Below are 15,087 nucleotides of genomic sequence, written 5' to 3'. Positions count from 1 at the left end.
TAAACTTGGATATAGATCTCAGAGAAGACGATTTGGGAATATTGTTTATGTATATGTATCATTCGAAATATTGCAAATCGAAAGAAACCAAATAAATTAGAGTACCCGAGTCAAAAAACAAATTCGGATTTACGTCTCAAAGTTCTCAATGAAGTTTTTGAGGATCAATTTAGAATTTTAAGATTGACAACAGTACAGAAAGTTATCCTAGTTTAGTCCTCAAAGTAGTAGTTACGACCAATTTTACCACTTTAAGGACTAAACTGGAATAATATAATCAGGATTAGAGCCTCAAAATACTCAAAACGTACAGGAATAATTTTATCCACATTTGAACCTCAAAAGTCTCATTCGACGTATATTCTCTCCCCTCCCTTTTTCTGTCTAAAATTTTTAAAAGTCCGAAGTATAACTTTTCATTCGTTGAGGATTTTGAGGCCTTAGTTATAATTCAAAATTGATAAATTATTCGCATTTAGACCTTATAGGTCTCATAGAGGATTTTAAGTACTAAAGTAGAGTTACTTTCTGGACGGCAAATAAAACATCAAAGGAATTGAGTCTTTTGAGGACTAAACTAGAATTTGTGTTTTGACTCGGGTACTCCAAAATTGTGGAGAAAAAAAAAGTTGCAAAGGTCCGGGACTTATTTTTTCAAATTTTTTTTTTTCAACGCTTTTACTCTGAAACTGTATTACAGATAAGAATTTTAACTTAAATATATATATGAGGATCAATAGTTCATTTCCTTAAAAATATGAAAAAAAAATCATTCATTTCATTTTTTTTTTATCGTGCTCCATATTGCTCGAAGATAAAAAACTAAATTTTTTCGGGCAATTTAAAATTTGTCTTACTTTTGTTAAATGTAAGCAAAAAGTAAAAGATTTGACGTATAATAAAAATAAAAGTGCATTTTTTAGTAGCCTCCATATTTCGCCCGCACATATTCTATAGATAGCACGACCGTTGGGTTTCTATTTTATATTAACAGTATTTTATTATTTTTTTACTCGAAAATTAAATGAAATGACCTTTTTATTTTAGAATTTATTATGCATTATTTATATCTCTTATACGATGACAATTTAATGAATTAAAGAAACGTTAGTGGGATATAAAAAGAAAGTAACAGCGGGGAAATCTCAATTTAATTCACGAGAGCGCGCTTGAATTTCAGTTGACTCGGGAGAAGGATTTTGTTAAATTTATGTCGCGATAAACATGAACCGCGATTTGAAACCGACCTTTTGATATAGTAAATCCGGAGTTGGGCACACGTTCTTGCCCGATGGAGAAGTAGTCGTAGTCGAATTAATGGTGTTTCGATCGAATCAATGTGATTATACGGATTTTCGAGGTCACTACTTGATGTCAACTTACTCCTATACAGCAAAAATCAGATAAATATCCAATAAAAAGTAACTGAATAACAAAATTAATGAGGCCACTCAATTTTTCGATAGCTCAGTATTGCTTCCAAGTCAAAACAGAATTATTGAGTAAACAATTTATACAATATACTAACAATTAGGTATTGAATAATTCGAATAAAATCTTTTTTTAAAATAAACCTTTCGTATGCACTTGTTATCCATCATGTGAATGGAATAATACATAAGACTAACAATCTTCAACGACTTTTTGTATTGAAAGACGCGGATATCCGGAGTCAGTATATGCGTAATGACCCGTTGAAATTCTCACGGGTGCAACCGAGCGTGTGATCAATACGTACAGCAGACGTACGTGATGTTAACGTGAGTGGACGTGCGGACGAGCTTCGCCATCACTATCACCACCAGTACTAAGCCAGTATTTGTGTAACGCGTGTGTCGCATCCTTGAAATAAAACTGTCGATCTACTCTGTACTCCAAAGACTGAAAAGCTAAAAAAAATAATCCGCAAAATATAAAAAACATAAAAATCTGACGAAAAAAACGACTTGAAGAAAATAGAGAATGGGACATAGATCGGATACGAATTGCGAGGCAATGTACTGGAGAAAAAACAACCGAGTAAAAACAGATGAGATCGAAACGTGGTTATAGGTTTCTGTATCTATCCAATTGAAAATCCCAATCGTATAAAAATATCGATACCCTCCTCTTCTTTATTTATTTTTTATTTATCTATCTATTTATTTAGTTTTTTTTTTTATTATTTCTTTATTTTTTTATTACCATCCGCAATCGAATCGAATTTCAACAACGTAATTGTCCAACGTATAAGTCAAAATAAAATCGAAAAAAGTTAAAACTAAATCGGGAAAAAACGTAAAATTTTTATTTCTTTTCACACTCAATAAATTTTTTTATGTGACAGCTTCAGATAATTGTCAATGTAATTTATAAATTTATTTGAACCTTTCTACACATAAATATACATATATATATGTGACTAACGAAATAGCATTCAAATACTATACGAGGAATGATAAAAAGCTTTTCCAACATTCTATTTAATCCCCGCTATAGAACCTCGACTCAGTAGACTACTCCAACATCCAAACAGTGTGTCTGAATTTTCCCCTCGACATTTCTCTGCTCTTACTCAAACTCGTATATATATATATATATATACCGTAGCCATATATATTATATAGTTACAGAGAGAGGACAAAAGCCATCGTTAGTATAACTTGGTTCGTCCCACAGCCGAGTTGCCCGCATTCCCGGTCAACTACAGCAAACCATCTACATCTAATTCCGCTCTATATCTATAATATAAACTAGCCAGATTACTCTCGATCTCTCCCACAGACTCCTCATCTTGCTCTTCTTGTAACTATTTCACAAATAACCTCACATTTAATTATATATACTTGGCTTTGCCTCTCTACGTATCCACGGAAATCAATACACATTTAATTCTGAGTTATTATTGCGTTTGATATAATACGCAGTAATTATTTATCTGAATCATAGTGTAAAATTAATACTCAGATCGGCTAATGAAAATAATTTATTGTACGAATAGATAATATAATCAAAACGTTAATGTTGATTTGCGCGGACGGACGTATTTCATGAACTTAGTTCGCGATATCGATATAGATATATGTATGTATGTATATGCATGTATGTATATGTGGATGTAAATGTGTAGATGGAGCAGAGGGTATGGTGGTAGCGTGATAAATAGTGAGGGGTAATTGGACGGTGATTGAAGAGCTCTCGGAAAGCGAAGCAACCGTGTCGCGATAGAGCATTATTCATGCATTGTCCACCATTATAAAGCTCATTATAATCGTATTAATTGATGATGATAATTATGATGTTTACTATTTAACGAAGATGTTTATAATATATAGTCTGTGTCTTTTGTCACGAGCCGGGTCAAAAATAAAACGATTCAGGCTCGCTTCACCTTATTTTCTTTTGAAGTTATCGATTTGCCGACGATTTTTCGATAAGATCTCGACTTTTTTCGACTTGAATAAAATTTTTTTCAACTTTTTGAACTTTTTTGGTCTTAGTTTCAACTTATTCGTCTTTATTTCGAGCACGATAATCATTTACTTGCTGAATCAAGTCGAAATAAAATTATTAATTAGTCTTACTTTCGCCTTAATATATAAAAATTATTTCACCTTAGTTTTGACTTCTTCGCCTGATAATTTAAGTCGAATAAGTTTAAACCAAATCAATTTCGACTTGATTTAAACTCTTTCGTCTTAAATCGTGACTAAGTAAGCCAGTTAAGTCTAAACCAAGGCGAAAACTCAATGTATTTCATATCTCCGTAAAAAAAAGTCGAGTTTGTCTTGTAAAAAACGGCTCTGAATTTCGACTTGTTAAACCAAGTTTTATTTTTGACCCGGCGATGTTTTATTAATAAGTAGCTAATATAATATATTACTCCATTTTACATTTAGATTTCATATCACATTAAATACATTATGGTATTTTAATTCATTTTTATCATCAGTGGAATATATTTTTTTTATTATAAATTCAGTTCATCGTAATTATTAATTTTAAAAAATACTACCGTTCTCGGGAGTTATTAATTTATTATTCATTTCTGAAGATTTTATTACTACGGATGATTTTTTTCCATTTGATTAAATTATATTTATCGTCATGGAAAAAAAGAAATTGTCAAATTAAAAATGTCATTCTTAAAAACATATTTGTTTGTTAATGAATACATCCGTGTTTCATTTTTGAAATTACTAATTTAGTTCTGAGATAAGATTGAGAAAAAAAATTGGGAATCTCAAACCCGTTAATAAAGTGATTAATTAAATTACGAAAGTTCGAGTTTAAATATATACATTACAAAAATAAAAGGGCACAAAATGAATTTAAATAAATATAGTTTGGAGTAAATTTATATTTCGTTGAACTATTGATCAAATTAGTAAGCAGATTTTGTGGTATGAAAATTAATAGCATAGAGGAAAAAACAAAAGATACTCGAGAAACGATGATAGCAATAACAAAGAGTGAAATAGATCGCGTATTATTAGGAGAAAGGGAGATAACAGTAGCTCGAGTGAACGGCGTATCGCGGCCTTATTCGCAGAACAGCGTATCGGCTCGATTGTACTTTACTGAGGGCTTAGTATGTGGGTTTTCGTGTGTACTGCACACTTACTGATGTGTTATATAGGCCCAGACTATCCGGCTGTACACGGCTGCAACAATGAAACAAGTGTGATAAAGCTTTTATACCTATAATCTCTACACAAATACTAGCTCTCTCTCTGCATCTCTCTCTGAATTTTTCTCATCTCTATTTTCTATTTCATTTCATCCACATTTTTCGACGCGGCACGATACAAATATCTAGTAGACGGGAGATGGTTGATGGAGCATCTGGTGGTTGTTGCTCGCGCGTATATCTTTGCCGATTTAGATATAATAATACTGTACCGTTAAAACGTTATACCTGAAATTGAAACGGCCGGGTATTTTACTACTACTACTACTACTACTACTACTACTACTACTACTACTGCTGCACATCATATAAGCCTATGTGTGTGTGTATATATAGTTAATAACATCCAGCAGTCGAGACAGTCGATTTATCATCTGTCAAGGTTGACGATTGTATGATGGATAAAAATTGTAACCTTGGATGTATATACTCATGAGAATTAATGTTCGTGTCTGGAGATCAAGCGAAAAATGCTTAAACCAACAAAATTTATTTTACATTTTTCTTTACGAAAAAATTTTCTGCTAATAATTATTATAATTAAATGCAAAACAAATTGAATTCATGAAAAAATGATTAAAAAATTTTTATGAAATGAACTATAATCAGTAAAACATAGGATATAAAACCGTAAAAAAGTAGTTTGACGTTTACAAATACCGGTGTAAAATAAATTTATCACGATAAAAAATTTTAAAAATTGCCCTTTGAAATGTCAAAACATCTTAAATTAACTCTTCGACGCTTCATTACTACTTTACACAGTAATTTTTTAAGATTATTTATTTTCGCGTACACAGAAAAAAATCTTGAGTCCAGAAAATATTTTGGAAAACAAACGTTTTCGGAATTTTCTTGAGTCAAGATAATTTGTCTTGGTCAGAAGGAATTTCTACTTGACCCGAATGAGGTTTTCCAAATAATTTTTTTGAATCAAGAATATTTACTTTCAGTCCAAGTTTTTTTTTGTGTATAGAACGAGAAATAATTTTTATTGTCCGCTAAATCTACGTTTCGATTTATATCGGTTTAGGTCAATGAATAAATAGTTTAAGTGGAATGCAGAATTTTAAAAGCAATTCTGGTGCCGTAAACATACCACAGATTCACCGTGACTGTAAAATAACTGTATCGTGAAATCGTGAGGGAACTTGAATAACGCTATACAGTTAAATCACAATCTTATTGCTCTTCTTCACTTTATCCTCTCCATTATATACTTATACGTATAAAGTATATTTAAGTGTATATATATCTATATATAAATAAGCTTTTCCTTCTTCCGTTTTATTCCCTTTCCATAACATTTACTTACCTATTACGATTATTATTATTACTATATACGGTGGGATATACCGGTCGGCATGAGATAGCGCAAACGAACAAGCGATTTATATTCACCCGGTGTTTATGAGGCGCTTCCATGTGAAAATGTATGAATATATATCTATATATAAAGTGTCAGGAAGTATGTGTGTGTATGCGTTATTATAAAAGTGAAATTCCGTGTTACGCCGATATAACACAAAGAAAAATGAGTGAACGTTAATTTATGAGTATTGATTATAGTTTTTAAGCCTACTCTTATTTAATTAATTCAAAGTGTTAATAAACGGTGGTATAATTTTTTATTTTATCAATTAAACTTTGTAGAAAGTCGGTCAATTTTTTACTAACTGAGAGTATTAAAATTTTTTAAAATTAAATCCTTTGAAATACGATGCGAAAAAAATAAGCCGCGACTATCGATTCAACTTTTATGTAAAGTTATTAATACCGGGAAATGATTATTCATAGTACTATACAAGTACGATAAATTTATCTTTCACCGTTTTTCGAGGTGATTGACACCTCATTCATAAGACACGTACATCAATTTATTTTAAATTTCGATCTATTCGTTTATATTTTTAAAATATGAGATTACCATTTAACAAAGTTTAACAATTTTAGTTCAACGCTCCTCGAAAAATGTCACATATATATTTTGCCCTCAGTTTATTTAAACCAAAAGAAAAAAAATTAAATCTAGATATTTTTTTTTTCGGATTAATTGTAATTTTAAAAAGTTTAATGATCCAAGAAACGTTTCAAGAGATTTTTCACGTATCAAATAACGTAAAAAAATATTTTTAATAGGCGATGGATGCACGATGTTAAATAAAATCGATAATATTAAAGCAAAGCAGAGACCAAGTTAAATTATCTTGAGGATCGTGCTCGCTTCACTTTCAACTACTCAGTTTAGATGGTAGACGCGCCTCAACTATACAGACTCTCAGTAGCAGGAGCAGCAGCAGGCACCAAGCCACACGAACTCTCAGATGCTCAGAGCTGCTAACAGAACCAGCAGTCAAGTAGAACTTTAACTCCCGACCTCGGATAATTCGAATCGACGGCGATAACTGACTCACAAACAAGAAGAGAAGATAGCTTAAGCCAAAGAGACTGAGAGAGATAGATAAAGTAAACGACAAGAACTGAAATAGATCCGTGTAACTATTTAACTATGTAACTATATGGATCGCAAGTAGATATACATGTATATTTAACAGAGATAGTATAGAGATACGTTGGCTTTCAACATTTACTACAAATTGAGTATGAGGCATGAGGGAGTCTCACTACTTCGTGAGTTAATGCATCAGCGTTTAAATCCTAAGGAGTAATGAGAACAAGTCGACACAAATTTACTGATTCTTTTTTCATTCTTTACTGCATTACTTTGATTTATTTTTTTCAACAAGTTCGGGAGAAGCCAGAGTATCAGAGAAAGAAAGTGAAAGAAAGAGATAAAAATGTAGATGAAGAGAATGTGTAAGGGTGATGAGGAATGCCAAGGCAGTATTGAAGTAAGTACCTACCTCAAGCGGTCGTGCTTGTGGTTCGCGCGACGCTCTGTATAATTAGATCAGGGACCGGGAGCATCGGCGTGTCATGCATATTCCATGAGATAGGAGGTCTGTCTGACGATAGAAATGCTAAAGTCGCGCTTTGCTCTCAGCAAAAATGACTTATCGATAAAACCCATTTACTTTCATACCAGCTATACAAATGTAATAATCCTTTGTTACAATTATGTAGCAAAAGAAAAAATAATAATTGTAGATCCAAGACCAATATCCACACGAAATTTTCATCCCGACTTTTTCACCAGCCAACCGAGTATAAGACGATAAAACGAACTGACGTCTGTCGCTCCCAGCAACATATTACAACAGCTTTATCTCTCTTTAACATTATATACCCTATTTTCTCTTTCGTCCGAGGCTTCTCGTCGTCGTCCTCGTTGTCGTCGTTGTACCCGACGCCATCGCCATCCTCATCCTTATTTTCATCGTACATTGTCGTCGTCTTGGGTTATACAGTCTGTACATTCTTCTCGAAAACCCGTTAGACATCCATATGGAAACATATAACGACAGTTCGATGACACTCAAGTGTCGTTTAAAACGTGAGCTGACTTTAAAGATGTTTTTTAAAAATATTTACGCGAAAATAATTGCACACCGTTTAGCAAAAAATAAATTTAAATAGATGATAAACATGTAGTTGTTTATACATACATCCGGGTTTGCTCGTCAATAGACGAGTAGAAGGATGTGACAGTGACAAGTATAATCGATCGTAGGAAGCAGCGGACCGCAAGCCACCGTCACCGCCAATGCCACCACCTTAGGGGACACATCGGTAACCGACCGGTTGTCGCATGGCTAATTAATTTGCCGCGTAACGTAATTACTCGCTCGCTGTGCTTCTCTCAGTGCGTCACACAACTAAACTGAGACGTCTCCTGAGAGACTCGTGGGAATCATTCCCTTGTTCTCGTCTCAGATTTAACATCCGTCGAGTTAACATTATAAATATACATGCGTGTACATATCAATGTGCACTACTGCTTTGAGTGAATTACTTAACAATACATTAAAAAAAAAATTTTATTGCTTTGATTTTTTCGTTGAATAAAATTTTTTAGTTTAATAGTTATTTAGAGTTCCGCAAGTTGAGACTATAGTCAATTGATTCTTTGTTAAAAGCCTCAATGACTCAAAGTGTCTCTTGGTTTCTAATGAGTGTGGAAATAGCGAGTAAATTAGAGAACAATGTAATCGTATCCAATCTATGCACGCTACTATGGCTTGCATTGGTACTCGTATTGCTGCTCCAACTATATATATAGTATAGCTATAAGCTACTACTACTGCTATGTACTAGTACTTCTGCTGATGTCTGTGCTAGTGAGCTAGAATTGTGGAAAGCCGGTTTACTTGTATTTGCGGCACACAGGATTCACCACTACTACTACCACTATCACCACCACCAGTACCACTATTACTATTACTATTACTACGACTACTACTACCAGTGCCGCTACCATCATGTAGATATTCGAGATCGTGGATAACCTGATATCTCGCAATCCAGCCACTATCCGTTCTATCCAACAGTATACACGTATATATATGCACACATGATGCGAGGATACGACTGACCGAATACGATGCATTGATTTGAGATAACCGCGATTGCCTTGTTCAAATTTATTGAAAAATACTTAGTAAATATATTTAATTAATAGAGCTTTTAATCTTATTTTGTTTAAATTTATAAGTACTTAAAGTATTTAAGTACTTAAATCATAAGCGAGATTTGAGTGTAGTAATATGATGAATAAACATAAATAATCGTTTTGAGAGTTTAGCGGTGAATGAAATTACAAAAAAAAAAAAAAAAGAAAACCTTAAAAAAAAATTTTAATGACTTTTTGACCCTTTGAGTATGCATATATAAAAGTTAAAAAAAATGTAAAATGAAATTAATTATAAGAATAAATGTATGAGGAGAGATTGTGATATTTAATAACACAGTGTCAGAGAGTAAAATATGGAAGTATAAAATTTTTTTTTTTATTTTACTTTTTTTTACTTTAGACTCTTTACTTCTTTTCCAACAATCCTTTTCTCTTGTCTACGTTCCACTTTATTTTCCTTTAATCAACGTTACTTGCGGAAGAGCTACTTTTTTTTTATTTTACTCTTTTTTTAAACTAATCCAATTACAAGTACTTTATTTATTGTTACCTTTTGTCATTTTATAATATAAACATTATTTTTGTTTATAAAGACAAATATGTTTTCATTTTGTAGTTGGTTTTTTCAAGAGCTATAAAACTTTGATACATAAACACAACTTTGATATAGTTAAACTATTAAATAGTAATAAATAATGATATAAAAGCATAAAACGATAGACAATTGTGTAAGTTAAATGATATGACGTTAAATTCAGTCAGGGACGATCGTAAAATCAAATTGACCAATTCGCCTCGGGGAAGGGCTAATTTACTAACTGGTCTGTGTCGAATAATATCTCTCTCTCATTCATTTTTATTGTGCATATACATATATATATATATATATACAAACAGTTGTGTAGACATAAATCCGACAAAGTTATACTAAACTATCTGATGCATCGTAAACATCGTTAAGTCAATCATCCTGTTTACCTCAATTACATGTTATATACTTTAAATCCATCATATAATTTGAATATTAACTGTTCGTGTTTCAAATTTATACCAAGTTATATAATAATAATTAATAAAGCGTATTATCTGCATAAATTTATTTAAGTATTATAATATGTTGAGTGAGTATTAAAGTTTTTCACGAAAGTATAAGCTCGGAAAATAAAGTAACAAAGGAATGTATGGAATAAAAATAAAATAAAAAAGATTTAAAGAAGAAAAATTGATGAAAATCGTTTGGACGACAGTTCTAGTGAATGATCTAACTTTAACGGAAAGTTTCCTGGGGAAGTTTCGCTAGCTCAATATAACCGGACTGTGCGAAGAGGATTACTGTACTGTAAAAAAAAAAGAGATGAGAAAAATAGATAGATAAAGATGAAAAAGTGGGTAGTGTAGGGAGAGTTGAGGAAGGCAGAACTAATTTCACTAGCCCAATATCACGGCTAAATACATGAGAGGATCTAATATAAGTTTAGTTTGTTGGTGAGTGAGTGTGTGTGTGTCTGTTATACCCATGAGATTTATCTGTAATTCCCCATTGGGTTGTCAGTATACTCTACAAGTTTACTGGGGGTTTAATCAACGTCTTTTAAAATATTTTTGCGGTCTTTTTAAAAATAAATTCTGTAAGAATATTAAAAGTTTTTTTAATTAAATAGAAGAGACTTAATAAATTTATTTAATGCCAATAATACAATTTTTTTTATTTCTACTTTTAATATTTATTTAATATTTGAGTAGACAGGTTAAAAAAATATAATAAAAAAGCTCGTGCGCGTGGATAGAATTCTGAGTAGCATTGAATAATCCAACGATTGTCGTGCAATAAATTCATAGAGAATGGAAGCTTGATTAAAATAATAATAATAATAATCGTAGTATGTTGCATACTAGCCTCATGTTCTGCAGCAGGGCAGAAGCTTGCAGCAAAAGCACCAGCAGTAGCAAATAGATGTTGGGTCATGGACACATATATACATATATACGTACATAGAGGCGTACAGACACAAGCACATTAACACGGTCGATCGGTCGAAGCGCGAACGTGCTTCTCTCTAGCAGTAGACGTAATTAAAATTCTCCCACGACAACTCTTGCTCTCTCGGCGTGTATACAACGAGTCACCAAGTCGAGGGCGAAGGACGACGACAACTTCTACACTACTACTAACACTGTGACTACTCTACTTCTCTACTTCTGCTTCTACTTATACTACTACTACTACTACTACTACTACTACTGTTACTACTACAATGATATTTTCACGATTCAAGAGGAAACTCAACTGAGAGAAATTTCCAAGGAGAATTGAACTCGGAAGCCAGTGCACACGGATAACAATTGCATTACAAGAGGGTAAGGAAATCGACTATACAGCATCAAAAGAAGAAAAGCTTCTCATGATAATAGTGGTCCTTTGATAAATCAAATATCTATTATAATATATTTTTTATATTAATACATTTTTATATTATTCTTTATGTCACACAATGGATGATAAAAATTATACAAGAAAATAAATAAGATTCTAATTAAAATAAATTAATAGCCTCAATTATTTCAAGTGTCTCAAGTTTATTCTGTTACAAATCACAAGAATGCTTACTTTAATTATCAATAGCAGCTTTAGTGAATTTTATTCATAAAAAGATTATTTATTTTCTCGTAATTATAATTCAATTTAATAATAAAAATTTTTAATAATTAATTGGCCGAGATGAACTTAAATGCTGGGTAAATAAAATTAGTGGATAATTTAAAAAAAAATATAACGATATATTTATGCACGATTATAATATATGTTTAGCCAAGAAGGAAAACGAGCGTGTGACATTACAAGATGTACGAGAAATAATTCTTGTAGAAAAGACAATATTTACAATGCCTCAGTATGTTAAAAGTAACTTTTGGAATATATGTATATAAATGTATGTGTAATGACGACAACGAGGAGTTTAGTGTAGGGTGTAGGTGCAAGTACAGCGAAACTATGCTATGATGACAAGGAGGATGATGCGCGTGGTCTACTAGGAGATTTTGTGCGCTGCTGCAGTCGACGTTTACCCATCCAATTTACACGTGTGTGAGATGAGTAGAATGAGCTGGAGCGGGCGCCGGTTAATTATGAATAAAGCGGCTTCACGAACTTGGTGGCTGGGTTGATAAAGTGCCACGTTACCTCAAAGCAAAAGCAACTGAGAAAGGGAGAGATAGAGAGAGGACGAAAATGAATTGTCGACAGGTGGAGGATGCAAGCGAGAATGAGAAGAAAATGACGAAGAAGATGCTCGTGATAGTGAAAAAATAGAGAATTAAAAATCAACTTTTGAGTAAAAATAAACGTTTAAAAAAAATTTTAAAGTTTAAAAGACGATGAATATTGAAAGAAGAATAAAAAGAGCTTATGATAATTTAATAATTCAGCAAATTGTCCACAAACTTTTTCATTTTATTCATTTCTACATATCATGAAAAATTTAATTAATTATTATTATTCAAATTCATTTATCACCGCTGGCTTTTTTTGGTTTGAATTTTTATTTAATGAATATTTAATTCCTTTTAAAGAACATGACTTTAATTATTCACGAGTGTATTATTTAACATTCAAATCCACATTGAGTATTGATGTAAACATTTATATGACTAATTGTTTAAAATTATATCCATTAAACATGCTAATATTATTCCCGATTAATATTGCCATCACTGTTATTATTATTATCATCACAATAACGTGAATTCAAATATGAACAGTATAATTTTAAATTTAAAAATACCAAAAGTTTACAATCCATTTAAACACACAAACTATTTCAAATAGAGGAAAAAGGGGCCAAACAGATCTCTGAGATAAAATCCTCTCAAAAATAATGTTCAAATACGCGTAATTCAATCGCGATACTGCTCAGATAAGTTGACAACAAAATTTTCTTTATACATTTCCTCAAATATCATTTGCTGATTAAATATCTCCAAATTACTGATACTTAGAAATAAAAAATCAGTTTATTAAAAAATAATTCCACCCTTCAAATTGATTGGATCATTTTTCTAGACGTATATTCATATATTTATATATTTTTAAAGTTTTATTTGAACGTAAATGTAAATATTTATTTCGTAAAATGCTCAAGGGACTCTGAAATTGCATTGTTTCATCGTAACGACGTATATATAAATATATACATATATATATAGATAAAAATATGTAATACTTATTCAGTTGCACATTGTTGTTTTCTCTTTTGCTCTTTAGCTTTAGCTCATGTGTCCCCCAGAGGTATGGGATATTAAATTTCGCAGCAGTTTGCATGGTGCAGTCGATATGACCGCGCGTGCTTATCGTATCCGTTGTAAATATGTTTTCCATGTATGTATACATGTATAGAGCCCTACTACTATCCTTTATATATGTATAGTGTAATATGTAGCATGTATGTAGTGAAAGTACTTTGTATAGGCAGTATGTAGGTAGGGTATATTCAAAGCCACCGTATGCGGTGGTTATTTTGGAGTAAACTCAACCAAGCTAAGGTATTCACGGAAGTCGCTTTGGGTGCGAGAAGTCGAGTAGTGGCGATGAAGTAAAGTTGGGTCGACGCCACGCTTGGGAGTGTGAGCTACTAACTCGTCGCAATAAATCCTACGACTAACCACTACTATTAACAAACTTATTTTTATTTTTTATTCAAAAGTTTAAAATATGTCGTGAATTTATTTATTTATTTATTATTTTGAGTCCATCGTCGAGTTTATAAACTGCTGTAGTATTTTATACTCAAAATATTTAAACCAAAGATCAAAGTTTTAATACAAAATATAATTTGAAACGAAAATTGTTGGATTCTCTGTACAAAAATCAATCTTTATTCTTATAAATACTTTATTTTATTATTTCTCTTTACTATATATTCTGTTCGAAATAATATTTCGAACAGTGTTGCATTTAAGTTGTAGTATATATATTTAAGTTCAAAATATGTATATGTTTACTTAAGGAAGGAAAAAAAAGCTAGCATGGATCAAATTTTATGACCTTAGGTACTTGGGTCGACGAGAGATTGAGGCCCATGTTCCAAGTAAATGCAAGGCAATATGTTTTTCTTCATTTGCACTCATATATATATATATTTTGAACTTAGAGATCTTTGTTATACAAAAAGAGGAGAGGTTGGTGGACCTCAGTGTTAAATAATACTAAAAGAATAAGTTAATCTAAGCTAAATCTCTTACGAGTGAAGACATACCCTAGAGCGCGTATTTTAATAAAAGATATAATATTCATTTGTTTAATAAATTGATGTGTTCCATTCACGATTACCATACCTAAATTCCCAACGAAAATTTTATTTCAATGTTTGAATTTATTTGATGTTGTCAATAACAGTGAGAAAAGGGGAGTTTAAGTTACATTTGAATATAATGCGTATGAATCCAAAGGTCAAAATTTAAGTGAAATTCAGACGGGTATCTAAATATTTCTCTAGCAAACATCTCTATGAAACGCGAGAATGTTATGAAATGTAACTAACGTGAATTGCTCATTTCCGTTGCATAAAAAGTTAAAAAAAAAAATTTATTTACAGACAAAACGATTTTTGTTCTCTAGAGATTTGTATAAAATAAATGGGAGAAAATTATTATCATTATTATTTTTTCTATCTGGATTAACGGTAATAAATTATATTAAATTATTACAAGCGTGTATTTAAAGTTCGATTGGTTATATTGGGGTCGGTGGAAACACACGTGACGACTTATTATTAAATCATCGCGTAATTAGGTGACTGCAGCATATCCCAGAGAGTTACAGCGAGGTTTGATAGAGAGAGAGAGAGCTACTGAGTTTCCTCTTACTCTTGCTATCTCGTTCTTCGATCCT

At 31.8% G+C, this 15,087-nt stretch overlaps 1 protein-coding gene across 2 annotated transcripts in view; it reads right to left on the bottom strand.

Moving 5' to 3' along the window:
- LOC130676453 (serine-rich adhesin for platelets-like) overlaps window positions 1–15,087 on the bottom strand; it is a 123,797-nt gene that overhangs the window by 22,027 nt on the left and 86,683 nt on the right. The gene's annotated exons all lie outside the window — the stretch shown is intronic.

Source organism: Microplitis mediator, chromosome 10 (assembly GCF_029852145.1).
Source record: "Microplitis mediator isolate UGA2020A chromosome 10, iyMicMedi2.1, whole genome shotgun sequence".
In the NCBI taxonomy this organism is placed as follows: domain Eukaryota; kingdom Metazoa; phylum Arthropoda; class Insecta; order Hymenoptera; family Braconidae; genus Microplitis; species Microplitis mediator.
The sequence above is the reverse complement of the archived record's forward strand: the minus strand, read 5'-3'. Positions and strand labels throughout refer to the sequence as shown.